At 37.8% G+C, this 26,860-nt stretch overlaps 1 protein-coding gene across 33 annotated transcripts in view; it reads left to right on the top strand.

The window, feature by feature from the left end:
* ZBTB20 (zinc finger and BTB domain containing 20) overlaps positions 1 to 26,860 on the top strand; it is a 469,842-nt gene that overhangs the window by 193,408 nt on the left and 249,574 nt on the right. For 23 of the 33 annotated variants that reach the window (XR_010356704.1, XR_010356703.1, XR_010356705.1 and 20 more), the window contains one exon: positions 21,635 to 21,698. The exons of 9 other annotated variants lie outside the window; for them this stretch is intronic. The gene's annotated coding sequence lies outside the window, so the exon portion shown is untranslated. Of the gene's footprint in view, positions 1 to 15,738; positions 15,816 to 21,634; positions 21,699 to 26,860 lie in introns of those variants that run through there. One more of the 33 variants, XM_064410191.1, reaches the window with a different exon arrangement.

Raw genomic sequence — 26,860 nt, 5'->3', positions numbered from 1 at the left:
TCCCCTTAATATCTCTCAGACAGCATTTTTTAATCTGCTCCACCTTCTCTAGTTAGAAGCATTTCTCCTTTGTAGGATCCGTCACATCTAAAGGATTCTTGAGCTAAACTCCTAAATAAAGACCAACCTCCAAAAAGAGCAAGTTTAATTTACTAGCTGAGTTGGTAGCATCCTATTCAGCCAGTCACTCATTCAAACTAATACACTTCTGGGATTAGAAATTTGTCAGATTGAGCTCACAAAGTAGTTTTCTTTTATGTTACGTATTGGCTGACACATTTCCCTGTCTTTTGGCTTGTCAAGTTTCCTGCCTCCCACAATCTTAGGGATTCCTCTACCCCAGAGGACCTACGAGACCTGGAAGCCCTCCCAGAAATTCACTGTAAAAAATATTTTAAATGGGTTTCAGAGTACATCAGAATCTCAATTATCTAAAGAACATGGGAAGAACACTGAATAAAGCTTGATAGTCGCATTTACCAGCAACCAGAATGCCCCGCATGCCCAAGGATCTGTGGAAATAATTAGTAATAGAAGCAATTTACCATTTAATTAATAAATGGCAAGGGGCAAAACCTTGTCTGGGTTCACTGAATTTGGATAATTGAGGCTCCACTGTATTTTAAAATCTGAAATATTAACTATTATTCTGTGTGCTTGAGATAATAATCATTTAAAAAGTGTGCACGTAATAGGACCTAAGCCTGGTTGTGTTATTTCTATAAAGGAAGAATTTCATAATGTCCTACATGCAGAGCTTTGCTCTGTAAGAAAAGATCACTTTTTTCCCTTAAAGTATCTGGACTCTCTTTCCTTAAATATATAGATCTGTGTCATCTTTGAATCTCTAACTACATTCAGGAGCCAGTGAGGAATTTCAGAGGGCAATGAATAACTTCTCACCACGATGAGTAAAAACTACTCTTACCTCAGCTGCCCACAAAGGAATTTAAGATTGATGGAGATAACTCAAATTTTATAATGAAATAAGGAAGACACTAGAATTGGTGCCTACCATAAATAGCCATTCAGAATAGGAAGCGGATTGTGGAAAGCTGGGATTGAAGACAGACATTCTTGGTTTGTAGTATATTCCAGTGGATTTAACTGCCATAAAACACTGGTTTGCTGCCTCTTCAAGTCCTTGAAAAAAGAGTTCCAGGCTTCTGTCTTCCTGAGTTTTGCATGTCTGTCGTGTGATTTCACACATTTAATAGTTCCCACCTCTGCCATTGTGACTGCAGAAAGAATGAGCCTGTAAAAGATGGCATCCTTAGTATGACTTTGACTCCTAAGATGTCAAAAACTGTGATTCCCTTCTATTTCTCTGTGTCATGTTGGTTTTTGTGTTTTGTTTTTCTCCCCCAAATCTCCTCCATTCTGCCATGGTTCTAAGAGATACTGCAGAAGAAAATTGTGTGGTCATAAATGAGACTCTGCATTTAAATCTGAAAGCAGGGAGGATGGGAAAAGTCTAATCTCCTTCAGAAGGGGTGTCCACTGCTAGAAACCTGCTACTGGAAGCAATCTATTTCTGTGCCCAGGAGGCTGACTGTAAATCAGTTTGGTTTGTACTATCCTTTTCAAATAAACAATAAACATCAGAGAAGAGGCAGTCCTTGCAGAAGTGTAATTCCAGCCCCACACAGATGTTTCATTCATATGAAATTGGAGAAATTAACAATAAAACCATGCTATAAAGTGGTAGGTGTAAGGGAGTTCTATCTTTTGCTTCTGAAGAAGAAAGTAAAATGGTTCATTTCAGTCAAGTTGGTGCTGTGCTCACATTAAAAAGTGTCACAGAATTTGGTGTGTACAGTTGTTTCTGCTCAAGAGATCCATTACCAGAAAAGGGGGGGCATTGGATCAGAAATTATGAGTTGGCACCATTCATGGTGGTCAGGGAAGCTTGGTTAAGCAATGAGCCACATCCTGCTCTCATGACTCTCTGAGTAGCTCCACTGAAGTCAATGGTAATTACATCCACTAAAATCAGTGCAACTACTTGCATCAATAAGATAAGTAAGATTTGGCCCAAAGGTTGGTTGATATCAATGTTTTTAATCTCTCATTTTCATAAGTGCTAGGTTCATTCAAGCAATTTAAAGTGAGGTGAATAAAGAACATTCTGTGCTTTGAATAGTTTGGCATCATACATGGACAGAGCATGTGATTAATACCATATTGTTGGCTTTGTTCTTTGCTTTTCAGTTATGGCTGGCAATGTCCTTTACAGAATTGCTGGTATGCCCCCGAGCCTATATAAACAGTCTCTACAGATTTTCTATGATGTCCTAAGATTTTTCCTGTACTCGATGTAATATGTTGTTACCCTCCCCTCAGAACTATAATGTGTTCCTGATGTGCTGCTCTGACGCCATCAGAGCTGACGTTGAGTGATGTGTTCAGCTGACAATGTTTCCCAAACCAGTACATTACCGGTATTTTCTTGAGTGTAACCATGGCACTCTTTTGTAATCATGCTCCTGGGAAAACCTGTGGAAGCACACTGGTTCAGTCAGTGGTGGTAGATAGGAAGTTTGGCTTGAATTTCAGACATTATTATAGTTCACATGACTGCCTAAAATGATAGAATTAGGGGATAAGCAATTAAAAATGGACAATCTTAGAACTGCAAACATAGAATAGTTGGAGCATGGTACTCTTGATACTTTCTACTGAAAACAGTCAATGTATGAGATTACTGTTAAAGCACACCTATGATTTCTGCAGAAATATGAATGAGGAATGGCATTGCTGAAGATTAAGCTCTAGTATCAATGTTGGTGAAATCCCATTTTTAGCAATTCTACCCTCATTTTTACATTTTTTCAAGAAGTAATACACAATATGTTTATTTCCCTCCTGCAAACTTCCTGACAGTGTGTAACTTCCTGGATGGGCCTTTTTTGTCACCAGGAAACTACTTAAAAAAAAAAGACAGCAAGGACTGATAGTTATCTATGCTATTTAGCATATGTCAATAAGTGAAAGCCTTACCACAGTCAGAAAAGATTCATTACATGGAATTCCATTTTGTTGTGTTCTCAGTGATGTGACATTCCGGACAGGTTCTGCTTTCAATGAAATGTGAGGTCATTTGACTGATATGAAAGGATTTTTACTGATTTAACAGCAGAATGTATAATTTATGGTTACACAGGAGTAAAGGGGAAAAAAATATGTTACATAGATAACACCTGCCTGTTTTCATAGTATTAATACATTAACTGGTTAAGTTCCTTAAGGAGTTTCACATATTCCCCCTATGTATTTACTCCCTGGTGTTCCTTAGGTTGGAATTTTCTCCAAGGTTTTGAAAATCTGAAGCCACATTCCCTACCGATGCTCTGGGAGTTCTGGCCCATATGTCCTGTGGGTACAATCTGCTCAGTTTTCTGGGATGTTTGAGGTATTGCAGGTACTATGCAGGAGGGAGAGGTAATATTTGGCTCACCAGCTGAGGGATGAGAAGTATTAATCCTTGTGAAAGCAGAAGGCTGTTACTCAAGTCTTTGCACAATGAAGTATTCTGTGTTTACAGCTACACGGAATAGCCCCCTTGCAAGTTTTATCTTGCATTGTTTATCCAGCTACACTTAGATTGATGACACAGTCTATAAACAATTCATAGAAGTTTATAGTTGATTTATCAGCATTTTAAGAACATTTTTGAGATGGATAGTAAGTATTACATGTTTTGTAAGCACATCACAGATCTATCTGTAGGTTATTATAAACGTCAATTGGCTTCTTCCACTCAATCCTTTATAATAGCTAATAAGCATTTATTGAAGTCCTTATTAATCATTTTCTAAACTTTCAGAGGTAGCATTCTTGAAAGTATGACCTACTGGCTATGTAAGAAATCTGTATGTTCTGAGTGGAGAGTAAAAAATGGACAGTACAAATGCAAATTCTTCCTAAAATAGAATTAGGCAATAATGATAAAAACTATTTTTAAGTTACACTGCTGTCCAAGCATTTCTTCTAATCGCTTGCTGTAGAGTGTTATCACATCTTTTAGCAATCACATCTGAAAAAATTCTCACTTGTAGATACTTACAGAAATCATAAGAAGGTAAATTAATTTTAATCCTGAGCAGCTGAAAATTCAGTAGGGTTGTGCTCTAGTAAAAGCTTTTAAAGATTGATATGCCTCAGAACACTGTCTTTTATAATTAAATCTTTTAGACTGGTAGAGTGGCCAAAGGATTCTGACTGTGTTATTATATTTACCGTTTATTACTTTCCCCTGTATTTCTGAGGAGATGAGAGCACTGGAGGTCAAGAGTATGAGAGGAAACTGGCCTTTGCTAAATTTCTTTTCATTGCTTTGGCATTTTTGACTGGTTTTTATTCTTAAGAATATGGGGAGCTCTATATACATCAGATTGTGGCTCTCCAGATTCAGGGTTTCTGCTCATGGTGGCTGGTATTTGTCTGTCTTTCTGGCTTTGAAACTTTGATTGAATGATTACTGTTCTCTTTTTGTGCTGCAATTGCTGGTTTCTAATTCTTATTTGTACCAAATAAAAAGAAATAATGGAAATACTTTAAAGACTTTTAGGAATTGTATCACTGGTTCACCTTGGCTTGAAAATAATTATTTATATATCTGTTTATATATAGTTATAGATAAATATATAATTATGTATCTATTTATTTATACTATTTAGTATTTATAGTATCATTATACTTTTTGGAAACTGAATTTAGGGTAACTGAGAACTGACATATAAATTTTAATGATGTAAATCAGTTCAGTCAGATCTGTTCATTCACAGGTTGGATTTGCAGAAGTATCTATTAGCCTAGAAAAATGCATCTACTTGAATGTGTACAGAGAATTGTTACTTTCTTCTTGGACATATTTACGTCAGATGGATCAAAGAGTCTTTAGGCCTTTTGGAGATGCAGAATGAAGATCTGATCTGTAAACAAGGTGTCATTCAGAGATAGGGAGATCTGATAGTGTACAGATGATGATTATCTGAGTCTCTATCAGTCTCCAGCAGCTACCACAAAAAAAACATACATGGTGAAGGATGTGCCTGTGCTGCTACTGAAGGTATTATAAAAGCATACTCATAGTTCTACCATCTGCTCTGTTATCCTCTGCAGCTTGGAGTCAAGCTTCATATTTCTCAGCAGGACCAAATCAAATAAAGCCATACATAGGAAAATACCTTAATTTGTTCTGGTGTAGCTTCTAAATTCCTATCTGCAAAGATTTCACAGAACCACTAAGATCTAGTCTAATCCTTCAGCTCAATGCAGCTTCACCTGGAGCACATTGCTGAGTGCCATGTCCAGTAAATTTTTGAGTATCACCAAGGACGGAGATTCCACAGCCTCTCTGAGTAGCAATTCCAGTGTTTGAGTACTCTCAAGATTTTTTTTTTTCATGTTTAAACAGAATTTCATATATTTCCACTTGTGCCCATCCTCTCATCCTTCCATGGGAAAACATGGTCTTCTTTACTGCCCCACACCAGGTATTTGCTTTGGTTCCCCCTGAGCCTTCAAGAAAACTTTCTGAGATAATTATCTACAAAAGTCTTACTCAATAGCTTTTAGTGCTTACAGCAGGGAGTAGGATACTTTTCTTCCATTGTGTTAGGACACAAATAATTTGCAACAATTCTGCAGGAAATTTGGGATGACCAATTTAAGTTATCAGTGGTAGGATTAAAATGCTCAGCTCCTTAAGTTTTTATCAGCATTTGTTGAGGTAATTAATTATTTTGGTCAAGATAATCCGTAGATTACCAAAATTAAACAATTTTTTTTTCTTTTTGTTTTCCTCTGTTTCTCAATAACTTTTTTTTTTCTGCTGGCTTCTAAGTAAAAACAAGGCTGTCTTCTGTGTTCAGAGAATCATAGAGTATTTAAGAGCTATAAAGAACCAAGAGCTCCTACCCTGTTTCCATCTTTAAGTGTTGCTGGCCATGTGGAAGCCATGAAGAGATGACAAGGGTGCTAAGTTGCACCTGTGTATCTGAGGCTTAAGACTTTGTTTGTTAGAAAGCAGCATTGATCAGTCCTTCCTGATGAGGTTTCAGTCCCTTCTGCAGATCTGCTAAGCAGACTTAGTTGGTTTACAGTGTCCATGTCATTCTTTGAATTTCACTGAGCTCATTGAAAGAATTCTCTTTTATAATTTCTCATTACTGTTTGTGTGTTGATAAATTGGGCAAATATTTTCTTCTAATATATAAATGCTTATTGTTGGTCCTTGAAATTCTGATTCAACACATTAGTGCATGGCCCATGCAATTTATTTACTTTTAAACTGACATATTTTGGGCAGTTTCAGCATTTTTTAAGATTATTCAGGAATGTGAACATTGGAATGGACAGCTGGTCTTTACTATTTTGTCTTAGAACATCTCAGACAACTACTGAGGCCCAATATGTGCCTAGATTTTAGCTAATATAATTGCTCTATTTGAAAGTATTTATATTTTTACTAAAGTAATTAAACCAGATCAGCTTCATGCATGTATATGGTTATATTAATGTAATATTGAGTTATAAACCCATAGAGTTGCATCAGTATAAAATGATATAAGTCCTTTTTTGAGGGAAAGGAAGGATAGGATTTAAATTTGTGTATTTTAATTTATTTGGAAATAAAGTGTTACTTTAATTTCAATTTTAACATACCATTAAATCTGCTCCACTTAATAATATAGTGTAATATCCTAGCTATCAGTTAGTAGCTATCTAATAGAAGGATTCCTAAGGAGGGATAGGTGTATGTCAGATGCTGAGTCCATTTTAGTAATGTAAAATGTATTAGACATTTGTCCCAGCCTATATTTTTCAGTGCAAAGTATATATACAGAGAGAAGGGTGCATTTCTTGAACTCCAGTAATATTCACTCTCTTTGTCATAAGAAAGGAAAGAGTTTGCATTAAACAGGTTCCTTTTATGTTCTACCTGCAAAATTTCAAAGTCTGCTGAACAAATGAGGCAGGAGTTTGTACATTTGTGCATCAAAGACATGCTTGAATACTTTCTTATATGTATAAAGGTACAGTGTAGGGCACCCTCAAAGAAAAACTATATTCTGTAATCAATCTGCCTCCACGTGAATAATTAAATAATGTTTTCCAATTTAGAAATGCTCTTAAACACATTAAAACTACAAAATACCCTGCTGAGAAAAAAAAAATAAAATTAATGGACTAGTTGCTAGATGGCCTCTGCTAAAAATATCATAAATGCAGAGTCATTACAGTAATCACAAACTGTCATTTTTAGTAGTATTTAGTATTTTCATAACAGATCCTACCAGACTGATGGTGCTTAGATAATGCAGGGGGTAAAAAAATCCTTTCTCTTTTCTTTCAAATTGGTATTTTTTTTGTAGATGGCAAAACAGCAAAACTTTGGGATTTTTTAACTGCCCAGCTCAACTTAGTAACAGTGGATCCACTCTACTTGAGTGGATCCACTAAGTTGAGCTGGGCAGCTAAAAAACTAGTAAGTTAAGATGATGGAATTACATTTTCTAAAACTTTGAGACGGCTGTGTCAGTCATCAGGGTAAAGATAACTTTTAACAGTGAGGAAAGCATGAACAGAGTTTTGTTCAGTGTAATGATTGAGAAATGGGAATATTAAGACTAAAAGAAATTAAATGAAGATACATAGAAAATCTGTGTGAAAGGTATATATATTATATTTAAATACCATCTTGTCTGTAGATTTTCTGAAAACCCTTTCAAATGGACCATTTAATACCGGATAAGCATAAAATTACTACGGGAGCTGTTCTTCAGTGATCAGGTGAATGAAAGAATTATCCAAAAGTCTTTGATTTTGTAATAGTATTTCTGGTTTGGTTATCAAACATGATCTTGACCTAAAACGTCTTCTTAAGGGATTGGGGTTTTTTTCTGATTTTGAGTTATAGAACTTGCTTGGGTTTTTAAACACATCCTAATGATAATTTGTTTATTCATTAAGTTAGTGTACTTATTCTAAATTAATTCTTGAGTTAATGTACTTATTACCTGGTTTTCAGAGGAGACTGGGTTTTTAGAATTAAATATAGTTTCTTACTCCTGTAAAATGTCAGGATGTGTTGTTTGACCCTATTTGAAGTTTTGCAGGATTTAGAAAGGATTATGGCTAAGACTGTCTTCTTCACCTGCCCTTGATACCCAGAGGGTTCTTTGTATCTGATTTTTTTAACCAATATAGCCAGTAGTTTTTGGCTTAGGGTCCCTGCCCATTCAGAAGAGTCACAAGTTCTTGTATTAAATCAGCAGTTCATTTTCACTGCCTTATGAACAACTGGGAAGCCAAAATGTCCCCTCTTCTGCAATAAGGGGGACAGAAAAAAATCCCCAGTGACTTCTTGCCTGGCTTTGCTCTTCTATTGTGAAAACTTCTCCTTGGATGTGTGTTGGAACTTAGGATTGGTAGGATGTGAAATAATCAAATATTGAATTAAGGTTGTCCAGCAGGAACATGCTATCATCTGTTTAGATAACTGGCCTTATGGAAGCTTTATCACATTATGGTAACACAGAGAGCATTACTGTCACATACTCCGCTTCCATCATCTCCTCTGGCAGCTGTCATTGTCTTAAAACGAGCCTCCCCAGCAACCAAAAAGGTTGAGGTGAGATATAGCTCCAATCTAAGTAACAGGACAGAATACCTGCAACTCCATCTGGTGATATGGAGAACTGTGGCATGATGGTTTCTCCTCATGTGAGGATGAATACCTCCATTTATTCTCTGTTAGTTTGGGAAAATGATGTTTATTTTTAAGGCTTAAGGAATGTTTGGTCTTAAAATTGCCGGATTGACCTGGGTCTGAGGTTGTACCTTTTTCCTTCCCTCTAGGGAATGCTCTCCTGAACTGGCATAGGGTGGCCTAACTCTTGCCTTTTAATGACTAGCCTGAGGGAAGCTGTTAGTGGTACCAACAGGGAATCCATCTCCTGACAGGATGGCAGTGATTTCACAACTGTGCCAACTATGCTTACATGGAAAAAAAAAAACTCCCAGCAAAATAACAGCATAAATTGCTACTGCTTGCAAAGCTACAACAGCAGAGTAATGTAAAGGAAACTAATTGTATACAATCCTCTTGACTAGGCAGCCTGCTGAATAATAAACCTTCCCATAGCCAGCAAGGCATATTCAAGCAATAGCTGATGATTTTCTTTGTGCATGCCTTGGTTTATATCGTGTGCACTGCATATGTTTATATTTATACAAATGTTGCTGCGGAACAGAAGCCTGCTGTAAGCACCCATATTCTGGGTATGCCCGTATGTGTGTTTGTGTGTCTGTGTGTGTTTGTGTGCATGCACACATGTGTATGTATAATGTCTGTGCATACGAGAAGCAGATGCATTGTAGGCAGAAAAAGCAGATAAATATAGATTCAGATAGAAGCAAAAGCTTCTAAATATAGACACTATATAGAGTGAAAGCAGGCAGATCAGCACAGTTTCGTTATTACTTGCCTTCTGTGTAATAAAAGAGTAGCTGACACTGACTGAGGGGATGACACTGTTGGCTCTCAGCAAACAAAGTAAAAAGGTAAGAAAACTTCCTTCCAATATGAGCAGCAATTGTGACAAAAGATTTACTATACCTAAGAATTTGTTTAATACAAGTCATTGTGTAGTTTCTTCTGAAGTCAAAGCATAGCATTTGTAATTTTACCTTAAAATAAGTAAGTAAAATAAAAGTCCTGACCCACAGTTTGAAAAAGTGCTACCTCTAGTTTCTATTTTAATTTTAATTTGCAACAAGCCTCACACACCGTGCTTGTCAACTCTCTGCTTCTGCTGTACAACCAGTCTTCTTTGGTTCAGGTCCTACAGTCTCTCCATATGAACTTGGGTGGTAGAGTATTGAGGAAAGCATTTAAGTGCAAAATTCACTTTCAGAAATAATGTTGAGTCTGTCCACATATATGTGTGTCTAAGCCTCCTGTTTCTAAGTCTCTGATGCCTATTTTAACATATTTCTCTCTCTTTGGCAAATCCATAGCTGTAATACAGGTAGTTAAAATCAGTAAAGTCTTAACTTTACTAGAGATAAAGAAAACTTTACAGCTATTCAGAGGATGAAAAGTCAGTTTTTTCTTATCTTGTTGGTCTTTGATGAGGTTGTTCAGATAAATCAAGGTTGCTGGAAAATGCCTGAAACTAGTCAGTGCTGTGTTTTATTTTACTCTGTATAATACAGGTAGTATTGAGGAGTTTGCAGCTAGGCTGGCAGCTGAGAGTTTGGCATTCTGTTTCCAGCTTAACCATTGCTTAGAGTGAGAACCTGTACAAATTATTTAGAATCTATGAACTTATTTTCCCATTTGTGAGTAGAATTAATAGTAAATATATCACAGATTTGGGTAATTGAACAATACCTTGTTTGGTTAATTGGTGTCATGATTCTACTGGAACTGCTCACAGGGCAGGATGTTCATAAGAGTCGGTCTTTTTGTACAAGGTGCTCTGACAGTCCTGAGTAAAAATGAATGGATAACAGGAGGAAATACTGCTAACAATGTTTTGTGTTGTGTTACAAAAACTCACTTGTTCTTAATTTATTTGTGTTCAAAATAAACTGACTGGCTGATGAGTATTGTGAAGTGTCAGTATTCTGAGGAACTTGCAGCAAAGCAGAGGAAAGGCAAACACCAGCATGTGTACATTCATATTCGGACGAGCCGTACTTAGTATGACAAAACAACCAAAGGCAGAAAATTAAAATATCAAGTGGTAAAAGGCTTACTGTGGTATTTAACTCATGTAATGCAGGTTTTCCTGAAGTATCTAGTTTAAAATAATTTTTCCCTGCAGATAAAAAACAAAAAGGCAGCTCAGCATATCTGGGTTTTACTCCTGAAATAATTACTTGGTTTGGTGCAAGCCATTTTCTGCTCAGATTTGATACCTGAAAATAAACTCTTCCAGGTATATTTTAACAAACTCAGTTTACTGTTTCCTGTTACCTAGGTGCTTCTTGGAAATTTGATTTTCAAGCCACATGAAGTGTCCTGTGAAGGTGCCTGTTTTTATTGTATCTGTTGAGATACTTGAATCAAACTCAAAGAGGAGTTTGAAGTCATGTGTATATGAACAATGAGAAGCTGTGGGAAATGTCTTACTGGTACAGGCACTTCCTCTTGTCCCTGAGCTAGTGATAAAGCTTCATGAAACAGGGAGCTGCAGCCTTGGTTCAGGTGCTGCAGCTCCTGGTGGCTTTAGCAGCAGCAGCTCCAGCCTCTGGGCTGGAGGATGCTCTCACCTCTGGGCACAGCTCTTACACCTCCCAGTGCCCTCTGCACTTCAGGGATGCCTCAGGTGTGTGATCTACCCATTGTCTGAATATCCTTGAGTTATTCAGGCTCTCCCAGGATGAAACCTCTGTGTTTTAGGAGTGGTGGAAGTGAAGTAATGTGAGAAATTACAGTACTTCAAAAATTAACTTGCCTATCCTGTAAATTCTTCTGAATCCCTCCTAGTATTTTCCTGTGTCTGCTGCACAGTATAAAAGTCACACTTGCCTCAAAACAAGATGCTGCCTTTAGGGAGCAAAACAGATTTTTTTTTTTTTAATGTTTGTTGGACAAGGATTATACTGATCCAACAATTACTTTAGAAATACAGTCTTTTCAAAATCTCACAGGGAATATCTGGAAGGAAAATTATGCAATCCCAGAAAGCATTTACTGTGAATTCTGAATTTTGTTTTCTGCTTCCTCTCCCTAATTCTGATAAATTAGTAATTACTTACCAGATTAAATTATAACATTAGATTGCTTTTGCAGCAGGGGAAATATAAGTTTAAAGAGAAAATTTACTCTTGATCTAAAATCCCACATGTGTTGATTTCAGTCTGGATCAGATCTTTGCAGCTGAGTTCTAATCTTGAAAACTGGTGTTTATTATGGAAACACTGACATAACCTCTATTCTTTTTGGTTCTGGCAGACATGGCAAAACTATCCAGAGACCATTTTTTTCTGAGTTATTTTCTAGTCTCCTTGGACTTTGCTTTCTGAGTCTTTGCCAATTTTATTGCCATTCATGTTGACTAAAACCCTCTTGGAAATATATCAGTCTGTAGGAACCATTAGGAAATAGCACCACTACACATGTTTAATAGGTTAGCTGAGGGGTGGGGAAAGTTTAGAAACTTCTGCTGCGTCATGGTCATTCCAAAACAGTGGAGTCCAAAAGGTTCATGTGAAAGAAAAGTTGGTAGGAGAAAAGTGAAGGTAAATTGCCAAGAAAAGCATTCTTGTTTTGAGTCACTTTTGTTGCAAGTGAAGTCATGTTGCACAAGCTCTGCAAAGGTTTATTGATTCTTTAACTAGCAGGAACAGTTGGCAAGCATCCCTAGTATATTTTGGTTTTGTCTCTATCATTTTAATATTTTTTTATTATTCAATTTGCCATTAAAAGCCCATGGCAACCCAGCACTGGGCTTATGTTCTCGTACAGTCATTAAAAAGACAGAATCTGTTTTGAGAAACATTAAGCTTACATACAAAGTCGTGAAATCCTAGAGTAATAACTTGTTTATAACCTTAGTTTCTCCCTTATGATAGTCTTTAATAAGAAGTCACATTGTTTTTCTGCAAATACAGAGCTATAGTATCTTTGATACATGCAAAAGGCATCTGCTATTAATGTGTTTCATGAATCAAAACCCCAAAAAATCTATCCAAACCAGCTGTCTAACATAGTGAAAAATAAGATTACTTTGTAGCTATGTTTTTTTTTGTACGGAGGGCATCTTTCAGAGATATTAAAGAATGTAATATACAATTAGATACAAACACAAGGGGGTTTAGCACCCACATGGGTGGTTTTTTAGGTTTTTTTGACCTAAATATGTATCCAAGATGGTATTCATAAAAGGTCTGGTAGGATTTTGTAGGTGTGTATAATTTTAAAAGTTGAAGTATTTTCATCAGAGTAGAAACCTTTTTCTTGAAAGAAATTTAGCCAGTATTGACTTTATGAGTCCATTTGTATTTCCTGTTGTTTTCTGTGCTTTTTCTATAGATAGTTTCAGCTCTCTCTTTTTCGCTTAAATCTCTGAATATCTTTTCCCATTCTGTAAGTGCAAAACAGATTAACTTTTGTTTATTCAAGTTTTTGTGAAGTTTAAGATTAGGTAAACATTAGGAGCAGAAAATTTGTGCCGTGAAGTTTCCAACATTTTTGAGTGATTGAAGGCAAGTGAGTTATAATGGAAACTTTATTCAGCTTCACTTGATAGCCCTCAAGAACAGAATATACCAGCTCTGAACTCCCTTATTTGTGTCCTCATATTTTTAGGTGAATCAGATCTCTGTTTGAATTTGATCTGTAGAGTCCACAGCTAGTTGCTTAGAATCTGACATGCTAACAAGGGCTTAAAAATAGATGTTCTCTGGACAATGATAAAGCAAGCACACCAGCGTTAGAGCTGCCCTTACCAATTTCTGAGCTTGTCTCCCCTTAGCTGTTATTTCTTAGTCTCTTTCTGTATCTATTTTGTATAACATCCTGTTGCATCCCATAAGATGAGGATATACTAAACATCAAGACTAAGTGTATAAATGGTGCTGAAAAATATGTTCTTTGTCATGTGCAGTCTTGGCAGAAGAGTGCAGGCTTTCATTGTTTAATGTACTGGTCCTCTCGTTCAGCCTTCATGAAATACTCACTTTGCATAGCATCACTCAAAGTTTGCTTGTGGAGCATCATTTCTAGTGGCTGCATGACAGGGAAGTAGAGTTTGCCTTCTGGGTCTCATTTCTTTCCCCCAGCATTCCCCTGGTGAGCAAAGGAAATATGCCTGAGCATGTTTTGAGTTGGCCCCATCTGTATTAGTAAGTGCTTAATTCAGGTTGCATGACTAGGTGCCATTTAATGAAGACCTTATTCTTTTCCTTTAAGGGTCACTTTCATTTTAAGAAAAATCGGACTAGTTAGGCTGCACGTGACTTTTTGTGTAAGACATTTCTGGATAATTTCAATGTGATTCCACTTATGTGCAAACAAAATGAATAAGCATGTGCAAGACAGTGAGTGAATGTTTTCTTTTCCTAACAGCCTGACAGAGATTCCGACTGCATGCTGGCTGATAATACCATGTTAGTAGATGTGGACCTGGGTAAAAGAAAAAAAAAATACACAGAATAGTCAGAAGCATTGCATATCTGTATATCTATAATTTCCTTAAAATAGGGTTTGCCTGTCTTATAACATGGAGTTTTTGTTTGCTCACTGTGCTATTTTAGGACCTGTAAAAATGTCCGATATCAGATCTGTGAAGAAAAAACATGTTGCCTATTAAACACAATCTGAAGAAGATAATATGGGGAATGTGTGTTTTCCAGTAAAGATAATGCAAGAGCAGTTTTAAGAGCATTGATACTTGATTTCTTGATTATTTTATATTTTTTTTCTTAATCAGCACACTCAGTTTCATTTCTGGTACGAGGCTCAGTTCTGCTGTGGCTTGTAATAAACTTCCTTTTAGTCTTCAGTCTTTCAGCATCCTTTAAAGTGTGTTACCATGCTTTGAAATCCCACTGACTTCACTAGAGAAATCCCACCCCCAATAAATAAATGGATGCCCAGGAGTCCAGTGTTGTGCCATCCTGGTGGTGTTCCCTTGCTTTGTAGGGCCTTGTGTCAAGTGGGAGCAGGCAGAATCTGCCCAGCCATGTCTCACCTTGGAGGCAAAGGATTCAGCAATGTGACAGGCATTCACCTGTGTGAATGAGACCATTCCCCCTACCGACTCAAAATTATTCTCATTAATGAGCTAGAGGCCTGTCTGTATAAAGTGATGACTCTGGGTGTGTGGAAAAGAGAGAACAACATGAATATTTTGGCAGGTTTAACAAGATAACAAAATAGGTTGAACTTCCATTGTTTCTGGTCTCTAATTCTCATATTTCCATTATACCCAGTCATCTCAAAAAATCCAAGGCTTTGTATTGCATACTATGCATAGTCAGATTTCTGTGCTCCTGAAAGCCTAAAGTAGGTCCTAAAGAAATTATTAAATGGTTCATGTATAGTATTAATTTTAAAAAAAAAATTCTCTTTGTAACCTTAATGGACCTTCATGATCAGTAAGAGCTTGCTAGGCATCTTTATACCTGTTACAAGAAGTGTCACAATGGCATTAATTGGTAGGTTTTTGGAGTTTCTAATAGGATTTGGGCATGGATGTGTGGGAGGGAAACCTTACTTTTGGGCAGAGCGGTTTGTGGGGTTTGTTATGCATCTGCTCTTTTACCAAAGGGCATGAAAACAAAACGGTTGGGAAAATTGCATTTAGTTCAGAAAGGCACAGTTCTGCTTTTGCATGCTTGGCTTCCCTGTCTCCATGGCACATGCCTTAAATGCACGTCCATGCCACCTCTGTGCACTGCTTTGCCTGTGTCTGGCTGCTCAGTGAGGAGTAGTGTAAGTCAGTAGTAAATGCTCACCGCCCACTCCGTGCTGGGTTACGCAATAGCACATACCGTGTACACAGAGACAAAAAGGGAAAAAGCACACACAGGCTTTACATTCAAAAGCTCTTGCATAATTTTGCTTTTCTACAGCCAAAGAGAGGGAAGGAAAAAAAAAAAAAAAAAAAAAAAGGAAATAACAGATGGGGAGACTTGCAGGGTTTTTTTCCCTTTTCTCAGACTGTACAGAGGCGAGCTTGTTTAACATCCATGGTCATTTCTAATTGCCCCGTGCTGCAGATAAGCAAGGCAAGCTTGCTTATGCTTGAAAATAAGACTTTTTTCCAGCTTCCACGATGTGGTGCACTTCTCAGGTAATACAAGACAATCTGTTATGAAGTGTTTAAGGCTGAATTGGTTATTTGTTTAGTTGTAATGAAAAAAGAAAAAGGAACACCTCAATTCAGCTTTTGATACATGTTGCAAAGTGAAAGAGGGACGAGGAGTAAGTGAAGTTGGATTGAATTCTCTGACATTAGTTTGAGGGGGTTTTTTTTGATATTTTTTTTCCTTTCTGAAAAGCAAAATATCTCTCAATGTAATATTTATGTAAAAAGCCAGTTATGTAACTCTCGCCTGCCTTTCGCTTTTGTTACCTCTCTGGACTGTACAGCTTCACTGCTTTTCCTGACGACAGATTGTATTAAAACCTGCAAATCCTGATGAAAGGAAAGAACGACTGGGTGCCCACAGCCACAGACTTTAATTTTGAGCCTTTTTAAGGGCTTCAGGCTGGAAGACAATGGATCTATTTAAGATCTGGTTTTGGCTGGAGGAATTCTTATTGAGTATTTTCTTGTCACAGTGTGCTCTGGATCATCCCTGTCTTCTGCACAGTGTTTCTGCTTCTCTCCTCCTCTCTCTTCTCCCCCTCCCTCCAACTTTCGGATGTATACCATGAAAGCTTTTTCCCTTTTCTCTCCTGACCTTAATACAAGTGTCAGGTCAGTCTCTGTGTAACAGCAGAAAGTGCAGAAGAACAGTGACATTTTAGGTTGTGTTGAACTTTATTAATTTCTGTTTTAAGTGACTGATATCCATAAAGATACAGAGATTCTTCTAATTAGAATTGGTGGGGATATTTTAATTTACTTCTGTCAAATGCAAGAAAAAGTACATATAGCCCTGCTAAAATAATAATTTTAAAAAAGAAAAAAAGAGGCATTCTTCGGCTTCAAAAACGGGAAGAAATGGGTCAGTAATAAAGAAAAGTTCATTCTTTCTTTTCTGTTCATACTACAGGAAGAATTTATTCCTGTAGCTATTGCAACCAATTTATTCCTACTTGTATCCTCTGAGGATCTGACCTGTTTGTGGTTGTGAGCATTGTGTCAAGGTTTGTTTTCTTCTGCCCTTTACGAATCGTTCTTATCTGTGTGCACATTCTTGGACAGATTCTTCCCCAGTGTAATGCTACTAATTCTGTTGATATGATGTCAGGAGTCTATTAGGTCAATTCTAAAGTTATAGGGCTCAATCCTCAGTTATTTTAAAGTGTTTTTCTGGCATTAGAAAAGAGCCATAAAATGAGTCTGCATGTGAATTATGCCCACTTCAGGCATAATAGGAAAAAAAATTTTGAAGCTGACATCTTTCAACAGTGAGAAAAGCTTGTCTCAACCCTGAGACAAGCTTTAAATGAAACGGGGTTTTGTGAAAACAGGAAGTAGAATATTTTAAGCTCTGTAAGTATGTTTTAATCTGAGTAAATATATTTCACCAAACTGCTGGGGAGTACACATATATTCAGAAACGTTTTGGAACACCTGGATTCTGAAACCAGCCCTTGCTTTGGCTCTGGGCAATGAAAACTTCTTCTGCCTCCATTTGTGTCTCTGTAAAGAATCTCTTAGGGATTATACTGGCAGATACTGTTCTATTGTGCCTTTCAGAAGTATTCTAAACCTGTTTTATTAGTGCATATAAAATCAATTCAGATACATAGGGAGAAGGCATTGAAATATTTTGTAGAGGTTAAAAAATTATTTAAATTTCAGGCCGGTGTTGCCCCACAAACCAAACTGTGGGCACCAACCATATATAAGATTCAATAACCCTATATAATATAATGACAATATGTAAATGAAAATAACCTTGGTCATCAGATGATTAAATTCTGGAAGACTATCCTGTAGGAATTATAGGGCCTGAAAACCTATGTAATTGTAAGGTGTGGCCGAATCAGCATATCAATAGTAGTTTATAACACAGTTGCATGCGGTGGAAGAGAGCAACCTCCTTAAAATCCTTATCCTGGTGTCCCTCATAGCTGTCAACCCTTTATAAAATGCTTGGAAGATGTAAATGGTGTAACTTTACAGAGAACATGCTCAGTAATGAGTTCAGTGTTTGACTTAATCAAAAGAGTGATCATTTGTCTTTGAGTGAAAATTACTTTCTGCTTGTCTTTTCAGAGTCTCAGTCTGTAAATTTTTTGTCAGCACTGATTGCAATGGGAGACTTATTTGGAAAAGGTATACAAAACCTGATAACTTCTAATGGAAGACAAGCAATTTCCCCTCTTAAAGGCATCTGCTTGCTTTTCAGTTACTGAGACATTTCTCTATGTGTCACTTGGTTACCCCTAACTTCCCAGCTCTTCACTCCCCAGCTTTGATTAAGCTTGGGTGGGCAGCTATCAAGACACTAACCTTCCTTAACGGTCAAACAAACATTTAGTTATTTCCTGAGTATTTTCTCATTTAAAAAGGGAAAAGCCCTTGTAAATGCCTGCTGCTAAAACTCTGGTTATATATGCACTGTTGAACAGCAACCAGAACGAGGGAATTTTGTGTGTTCTGCAGAATGGAAATCTAATTTTAATTTATGGAGGAGAGGGTGATTTGACTTGACCAGATGCTAGACATGCAACCTGTGAAACTTCTGTCTGCCTAAATTCATAGGCAAAATAGGCAAAAGGGATGGTTTGAACAGTTTCTCAAATGAGATGTTAATATTCAGTTTTAATGAATAAGTCTTCACTTCACAACTTAAAAAGACTCTGCTATTTTATTTTTAAACATAAGCTGTTTGAGTCCTGTCTCTGTGAAGATCTGTGCCTTAGTTTTCTTAAATTCAAGTTTGTTATTTTAGAGAAAAGGTTAAATATGAACCCTGAAGATTTAAAAACAGCAACAAAAATGAAAAGAGCTCTACATTAATTTTTATTTCAAAATTTCATTATTTCTCTTCCCTGACACATACTTAGGGTTGGGTATATTTGAAAAATAGCTAGCTAAATTATTTTACTGTATCCAGCAATGTGCTGAATTAGTTATGGTAGGCTTTTTATCTAGCAATTATTCTGCAAGGTTTCCTTCCTCCCTCCCTCCCTTCCTCAGAACAGTCGTTTTTGCAACTCTCACACTTTGGTTGAAGTTTATGACAATTTTGTGTCCTTCCCTATCAGTAATTCATTGCTAGCGCCTTCAGTCGTTCACTGGTCTTTTTTGCCTTGCAGAAGTCCCTGGGAAATGCTGCAAGAAGCAATGTTTTTGAGTAATTGTAACAGAAGTATCAGGCCTAGCTGCACTGAATGTTCCTGCAGCCCTTCTTTTCAAAGCTGTTATCTTCCACATTCACGGCAAACAAGGCATCTGGTTCATTGCTCCGGGAGGGAAGCTGTGTGTTCTTGCCCTGCTGTTTAACCCCTGTGTGCAGGTGGCAGTGACACCTGCAGGGAAGGGCCACCCGAGTCCGGCGGTGCTGAGGGCGTGTGTGCCGTGCCTCGAGCAGGGCCAGCACCCGGATGCTCCTTACTTCTGCCTCTGTACCATGTTAATGTTTTCGTGTTTTCACTAAACCAAGCAGGGCTCTGTTTGGACTGAGTGCCTCCATCAGGGAGCCCCAGGAGAGGATGTTCCGTGTTGTCTGTCAGAACCCCTGTGGCAAAGGAGAGCATCCTCGTTTGCTCATGGATTTGTTCCCTGGATGTCTGGTCTTGCCACTGCCAGCTACTCAATGCTCATAGCTGGGGTGATAAGGATGTTTAAGCTCTCTTCACCTTGACGATGCAAAGCCTGAAAAAAAACCCTTTAAGAAATGACCTTTAATATCTGTAGTAGATGAGAGCAGGGAGCTGAACTTGATGATCTGGAAAGTGTGCTTCAGGGTAAAATCTTGTAAAAAACCCTAAACATTTCAGTTAGTTCAGTTTCTGTGGGGACTTGATTTGAGGTATTACTTCATAATTTCAACAAAAGAAACCTCTGACTTGTGTGACTTTTTGGACACGTGATGAAACACCCCTTTAGGGAAGTTCTTGCAGAGACAAGATACAAAGAGAGTTTGTCTGTGTAAGCAGCTGAGAGGATTGCTCGTTCCCGAGTTTGTGCTGATTTATATGTGACTGGTTGCAGCAGAATAGTTGGACTCGCTGCTTTGAGTCTACTGTGAGCAAGAGAAAAATACACTCGGTTGATAATGTTTTAAATCAGAATAAATAATGACGCTCTCCTTCACAGAAGGACTGTGAAAAGATATTGACAGAAAACAGTGCAGAAAGCATCTGAAACCACCTTTGTCCATCGTTTACACTACATATATTTCTTAAACTGTTTTTCTCTTCACGTTTTTTATTAAATATCTTGGTTGCCTTCGGCCCCTTACACCACCGGCACAACAAAATGACAAAGTTTCAATCCCATCTTCTAAGTTCCATCCAAATATACATTCCTGATTACAAAGCACCAGTCGCCGCTGAGGCTGGAAATGGCCTGTTCTGCTTTGAGGAAGGGGGAGGCAGATCACTAATGGTTCCTCAGGCTGTCATGTTTCTGAGAATCAGCTGTTTTTTCTTTATACTGCAAAGATTAAACAAAGAATGTTAAACATTTCCCAATTTAGCATTTATAATGGAAAGCGGCTGTAGAGCCACAGCTTGCTGCTGCAAGGGCAGGCATTCATACGAGGAGTCGCTTAAAGAGGCTTTTATTTTATTTGAAAACCTGTCCAGCCTCCCAGCCCGGCCGGCCGCTGTGCTTTGCAATCAGGTGGAGGCAGCTGTAAATTTTTACTTTCATTTAAGTAGGAGCTAATTTACGTTTGGAAGTGAAAGTTAAAGCATCTCAGCCATCTGCAAAGTGGAGGAGGAGGAGGCAGTAGGTTTCTTTAACTTTTCAAATTTCTACAGTCCTTTTTCACATCAACAGGCAAGCAAAAATTATCTTTCAGAGCTCCTATTAGTAATAATATGTAGTATTAACGATCCAGTTTCTTAGCTTCAGTTCTTTGTCTTAGTTTTTAAGATATACCTCTTGGGTAAGTTCAATCATCTTTATACTCATATCCAGGTCAGGAGTTTAGAAATAAAAAGTTGTAGTCTGGAGTGCAGCAAAATCACATTTTTTGACCACCAGACAGCCCAACTTTCTCTGTAGCGTTTCATTAGGAGTTAAGTGGAGCACTCTGACTTTCTGTTTGCCATAGTAAAGGCAAACGACACTTAAGGGTGGCTGGTAAATAACAAGAAAAAAAAAGGAGGAATGGCATTTTCACATACTGTCATTGTATATACTTCTATCATGTATGTTTATCACCCTTTCTTATTTTTCAGTTTTACTTGAACAGTTCATAGTGGCGACAAATAAATTGTTCAGTCTTTCTTAGTTAAGAATTTCACTGTTATGCTAATATGTATCTTATTTCCTGTCAGAATGAAATAAGTGCCATTACAGTTAGTTGGGTTTTATTAAAAGAGCAGCTAAAAATGTCCTTTTCCAGCCTCTCCCTTGGCTAGTTTTCAGAAATTCAGTAGTCCTCTGCCATCTAATAGGGACAAGAGCTAAACTTCTTACATAATTAAACCATTTTCAGAAAAATATTTCTGGTTTCTTGTATAAATTGTAAGCACCATAAAGAAGTCAGATATCCATTTTCTGCCTTCTCCAGCCTGCCTGCAAGTAGATTTCGTCTAAACAAAATAGCCTTGTACTCAGCTGTCACAAACATTTGTATATTACTTGGATGTCTACATGTGTAATTTCATTTGCCTCCTTCAGTAGCTTAAATATGTTTGTAGATGCTCGCCCACCTTTTCGTTTTTTAAGGCAAGCTTTTTGCTATGATTTTTTTTATAACTCAAAGTTTGAGTATAAAAAATATTTCAATCTTCTTGTGATTACATTTCTTACAGAATGTTGGAATTTTTGGACTGTGCATCTGTTTAGGCACGTGGAGAAAGACAAGACTGAGATCATGTAAGTGATGAAACTGAGAGTGAATAATCCATACTTTGTTCTTTCACCATTTTTTCAATTTATACCCAGATGCAAGTAATAAACCAAAATGAAGAAAAGAACCAACTAGTTAGCTTTTATTTTTAAAGTGATTAATGAAAAGCAAAGTTCAAATGAGGCCACAAATCCTGGTGGTGCACAATGGGTTGATTTATTTTGTAAATAGACCATGGATAATTAACCATAAAACAAAACTTTTCTATTTTTTTTTCTTTTTCTTTTCTTTTTTTTTTTTTAATTGCATAATGACACTGGTTTCTTTTAGTTGCTGTGAGTTGCACAGAGGGATAACGACTTATTCACAACTGGTTGCAACTAGTTACAGCCAAGAAAAGAAAAATCCCAGAGCAAAGGGACGAAAAAGGCTGTTAAAACCCTACTGCACTTGGAGTTTCGTAGTAAGGCATTTGCTAATGGCTACAGACTGGGAAAAGCATGATTAGATATTTACATACTCTGATGGTGCTTGCCATGTTATCCCATGTTTTGGCTCAAAACTCACAAGAAAAAGACAGCTCCTGCAGCTGGCCTTCTAGTCCACAATTTTGTATTGACTTCTAAATAGAATTATTTGTGCTTTGTTGCAAGTTTCCGTTTTGTGTCTTCCTACTCTTACACTGAGGGAAGAGTCTTCTGGATAGTCACAGTCTGACTTGCTGCCAAGTCCTCTTGTGAGCCAGAGAGTGATGCTAGCTTTTCAGATATGTGATATGAGAAAACTGTCTGCCCAACATCCCCAAAATTTGTCTCTTCATAATCCACAGTCATCTGTGGAAGGAATCTCTGATGCCCAAGAAGGAGAAGGTCCAATTTGTTGTGAAAGTACATCCACTACTGATTAAAACTACCAGCTGGGATTACAACCCTGGAGACTGTAAATAAAGTAGAGCAAGAGATGTTCAGATGACAATATGGCCACTTTTGTGGTGGTTTGTGTTAGTTGCCAGTACTTAGATTTGCTCATCTCATGCCAATTTATTAGAGTGAAGAGAAGGATCATGTAGGTAACAGGCAATAAGCAAGAGGTTGGAGTTGCCACGCAGCAACTGACTATGGACACCTTAACTTGCTCTCACATGCCACGTGTGCCTTAAAATGCTTTTGACTGTATTTGTAAGACCTGCAATTCACACAAAGCTAAAATCTGTGTTCATGTCGCCTTTGGTGCAGCTGTGCTGTGTTTCACAGATGGTGACTCTAAGGGAGTTGCAAAAAGCCGTCCTCACTCCAAACAATGGTCTGAGCAGGCAGAGGTAGTGGGTAAAAGTAATTATCACTGGTATTGCTTTAGCTGTGTTGACTCAGTTTGTTACAGCAAGGTTGCAGACTGGTGTTTGTAAGAATTCTCTGTCCGACCCTGATTTGTTGGCATGCAGTTTCCTCTGCAAATTTGGAGAATTTCTTTGTCAGAATGTACTGCAAGGAGAGGAAAAGCAGATTATTAATGTCTGACTATCACCTCCACCTTCTTGAGCCTAGTGCAGATCATTGGGAATAAAGATTCCGCATTTTTAGTCTAGATCCCAGTTACAAGGCAGGATCTTAGATCAGCGCTTTAAACCCACAGTTAGAGAACTGATGAGTTCCCACTGTGTTACTGACACTGGTAACTACAACACATGGGCTGCCACTTTTAATCTGCTTTTAGGCCAAAGAGTCAATTTAAAATAGCACTTAGTTTGAGCAAGAGGCTTCTGTTGTGGGTGGGAGTCGTGCTGGGGGCAACATTAGCATTGTACTTACGAACAACACTGCAGTGAAGACAAGACCCCAAAAATAAGTTAACTCTCCAAGGCTCAATACAGTCTTTGGCTTCTCTACAGGCCCTCTTGGAAGGGAAGCCAGCCAAGGTCCACTGTGGTAGTGCTAAAAGGATGAGCCTGGCCAATGGCATTCCTCTTGAAACTGCTTTTTATCAGGCTTGTGCTTCTGGGAAGTGTGGCAATGTACGGGATCTGCTGCATACTGTTGATGGGTTAGAACTTGATTTTATTGACTAACAGAGTCCTTGTATCTTGTGACAATCTTTTTCTGTGCTTTGCATCATGCCAAAGAGACAGGGGAGTGGTGTTGGCATGTCTTTGTATGAATAGGTCTGTCATTAAATATTTGAAATAGAAACATCTGAAATAGATCTTGCCTGAGAAGAACAATGGGATAACTAGAGAAAGCCAGTTTTCTCCAAATTTGCTTTTGGGGCTGGGAGTTTTAAGCAAACAGAATGAAAAAAAAAAAAAAAAAGAACAAAGAGAGCAGGTTAGTTCATGGGCTTAGAAACAACAAACCCAGGGAGGTGTGAAGGGAGACAAGGAAAGTTAAAAGATAAGAGAGTGGAGGGATGCTTTGCAGAGGGAGGGGGTTTTTTTGGTTTTTTTTGTTTTAATAACTAAGACCAGCTAAGGAAGAGGGAAGCTGCTGGTAAAAGGATTGAAAATCCTTCCTTCAGAGGAGGCACTGTTTTGTGGAGGCAACCTTTATCACTTGATGTGGATCTAAGCCCAAGTACCATTGACTGCTAATGATGAGGATGCTGAGGCATGGACATGCATTTGGGTATTTCTTGTCTACTGTGGTCTCTATGTCTGTATTTTTATTTTGTGCAGGTTGAGGATTCAGTCATCTTCCTCAGGCAGTTGCTCTGAAATCTTACTGTTAGGAAAGGGTTACAGGCAGCCTTTGCTGCAGGCACACACAAGATGAAGGGTAGGGTTTTCAATTACTTTCAGATTGTGGAAAGTTGTTTGTCAGCACACGGGTCCAGTACGAGGAACACAAATTCAACAGTCTACTTGGTGTGCAACAGTAAAAGCTCTGTTAGAAGTAATTGTAGTTCAAGCTTTTGAACAAGCCTTTGTGTTTTTCTCCTGTGCTAATAACCTATTGGTGAGGATATGCAAGCCAAAATCCTTTTATTTTAGCCACTCTTTTCTCCTCCCAAATACCTCTCCCCAAATCTAATACCTAAAAAACTCCACAAGAAAGGTAATCCCAACAGTTTTCCCCAAGATTTTGCCCATCTCAGCCTTGCCAAGTGTGGCATCTTCTGTTGTAGTAGGGAGGTTCAAGTTCTGGTTAAAAATGCTTTCATGGGGAATTAAGCAGTACAGTTGTTTGAATACTTCTTCTCCAAGCCCTGCATTCAGAAATGCACTTTAAAAGAAACAAAATTTTTTTGGTTCTTACTGAGGTTCTGACCACGTTACAGAAATCCCTCACCAAATGGCATGGGAGGCAACCCCTTCCCATAAACATCTCAGTGCTGAAACAGCCAGGGATGACTAGGAATGATGTGCTGTGCTTCAGCTCTCCTTCTGGTCTTCCTATATGAACAGTTTCATGTGTTGGCACTCCTGCTGCTACCTGATCTGGGTGAAAGCCCTCAGTTTCTCCCTGTTTAGGCCAAGGTTTGTCTTATAGTTTCAGTCAAGCTTCACATGACTTCATGGTATTTTGCATTTTAGTAATTTGCAAATGTATAAGCAGTGATCAAGAACTTTCTTAGCAGGTGAATCAAACAGTTAAAGGAATTTTAGATGTGAAATATCTTATTAATCACAACTGTTCTTATATTTTTCTACTGATGAAGTTGAAGGTTAAAGGGCAGAGCAGAAACAACTGACATTCGCCTCATTTCTCCTCACTTCAGATTCTTCTGGAGGAGTAGGACTGTCTGTGGCTCTCAGTCTGATGTTTTATCTTGCTCAGAACTAGTTCTGATACTTCCCCAAATGGCAGCAGGAATGAATGGTACTTGATCCAACAAGATATGTGTTAGCTGTTACATAACTGGCTGTCCAAAGGAGCCTCTTACCTTTCATACATCGGTAAGCTCCACCAGTTCTTGGACAAGAGCAGCATATCAGCTGGATTCTTAATAGGAATTAGATTGTCATAGGTATCACAAGCTTCTGAGGCTCACTAAAGTGTACTGAAGGTCAGGACTGGAAGTGCTAAAAAATACATACTGGTATTCTATTTGTATGAAAATACTAGTTTATTAAAAAAAAATACTTCCAGGATTCTTATTTGTTTTTTTTCTCTTCATATTTCCAGATAAAGCTTTTTTGCATTTGTGGAACAGAAATGCATTTGTTTCAAACTTTTATTTCAAAAATGTATTTTATGTTCTAATATAAAATTTAAATCAAAACTGAGAGTAGCTATCAAAACAAAATTATTTTGTCAAAACAACATTCAATTGATTGAAATGATTTTTTATTTTTGTTTCATTGGTAATTTTGCAATGCAGTGTTTAATTCAACTGTGAAACAAAAGCAAATTTCAAAGTCTAGGTATCCTGTGAAGCAAAAATATTGCTTCTAGATGGTGCTTAAAGGAGTGCTTAATTAGAATTCCATTGAATCTTTTTAATAAAATTTAAAAAAAAAAATTAAAAAGTGTGAAGATCCTACAGGAGAAGAGGAAGGAGGCCTCAAGCTGTGCCAGGGGAGGTTCAAGTTGGACCTCAGGAACATTTTTTTCACTGAAAAGGTTGTAAAGCATTGCAATGGGCTGCCCGGGGAAGTGGTGGAGCCATCATCCCTGGAAGCACTCAAGAAATTACTGGATGTGGCACTTAATGCTGTGGTTTAGTTGACATGGTGGTGTTCAGCCAAAGGTTGGACTCAATGATCTTTGACGTCTTTTCTCATCTAAATAATTCTGACCCTTAGACTATGCTGAAATCTTCTTGTATTGATGTTATTCGATTATTGGTCAGTAACAGTTGATCAGCATCCGGCTGTCTATAACTGTATGTAGATCTCCCCTGGAAATGTATTCTGTGTCTCTGCTCAGCAAATTGGGAAGCCTCTGATACTGTTTCAGCTCTCCCGACTTCCATCTCTGTGGGATGGTTCTGAATCAAATTTTGGGTCCCATCTGAGTCCAGCTGCTTGCAAAGGAAGCAAACAGTTGAAGGTAATTATAGTGTGAGTGTAAAGCTAATATTAGTTAATATTAGTGTAATCACTTTATTTGTTTATTCCTTGATTTGATTTAAAAGGGACCTTCCCTTAGAAGGACACATTCTGGTTATTGCTTTGCATATTTTCTTATCCTGTAGAACACCCATAACACATTATCTCTTTTTCTTCCTCATGTAGAAGCTGTGTACTTAAATA

Source organism: Passer domesticus, chromosome 2, assembly GCF_036417665.1.
Source record: "Passer domesticus isolate bPasDom1 chromosome 2, bPasDom1.hap1, whole genome shotgun sequence".
Lineage (NCBI taxonomy): Eukaryota > Metazoa > Chordata > Aves > Passeriformes > Passeridae > Passer > Passer domesticus.
This window is presented reverse-complemented; position numbering and strand designations above follow the sequence as displayed.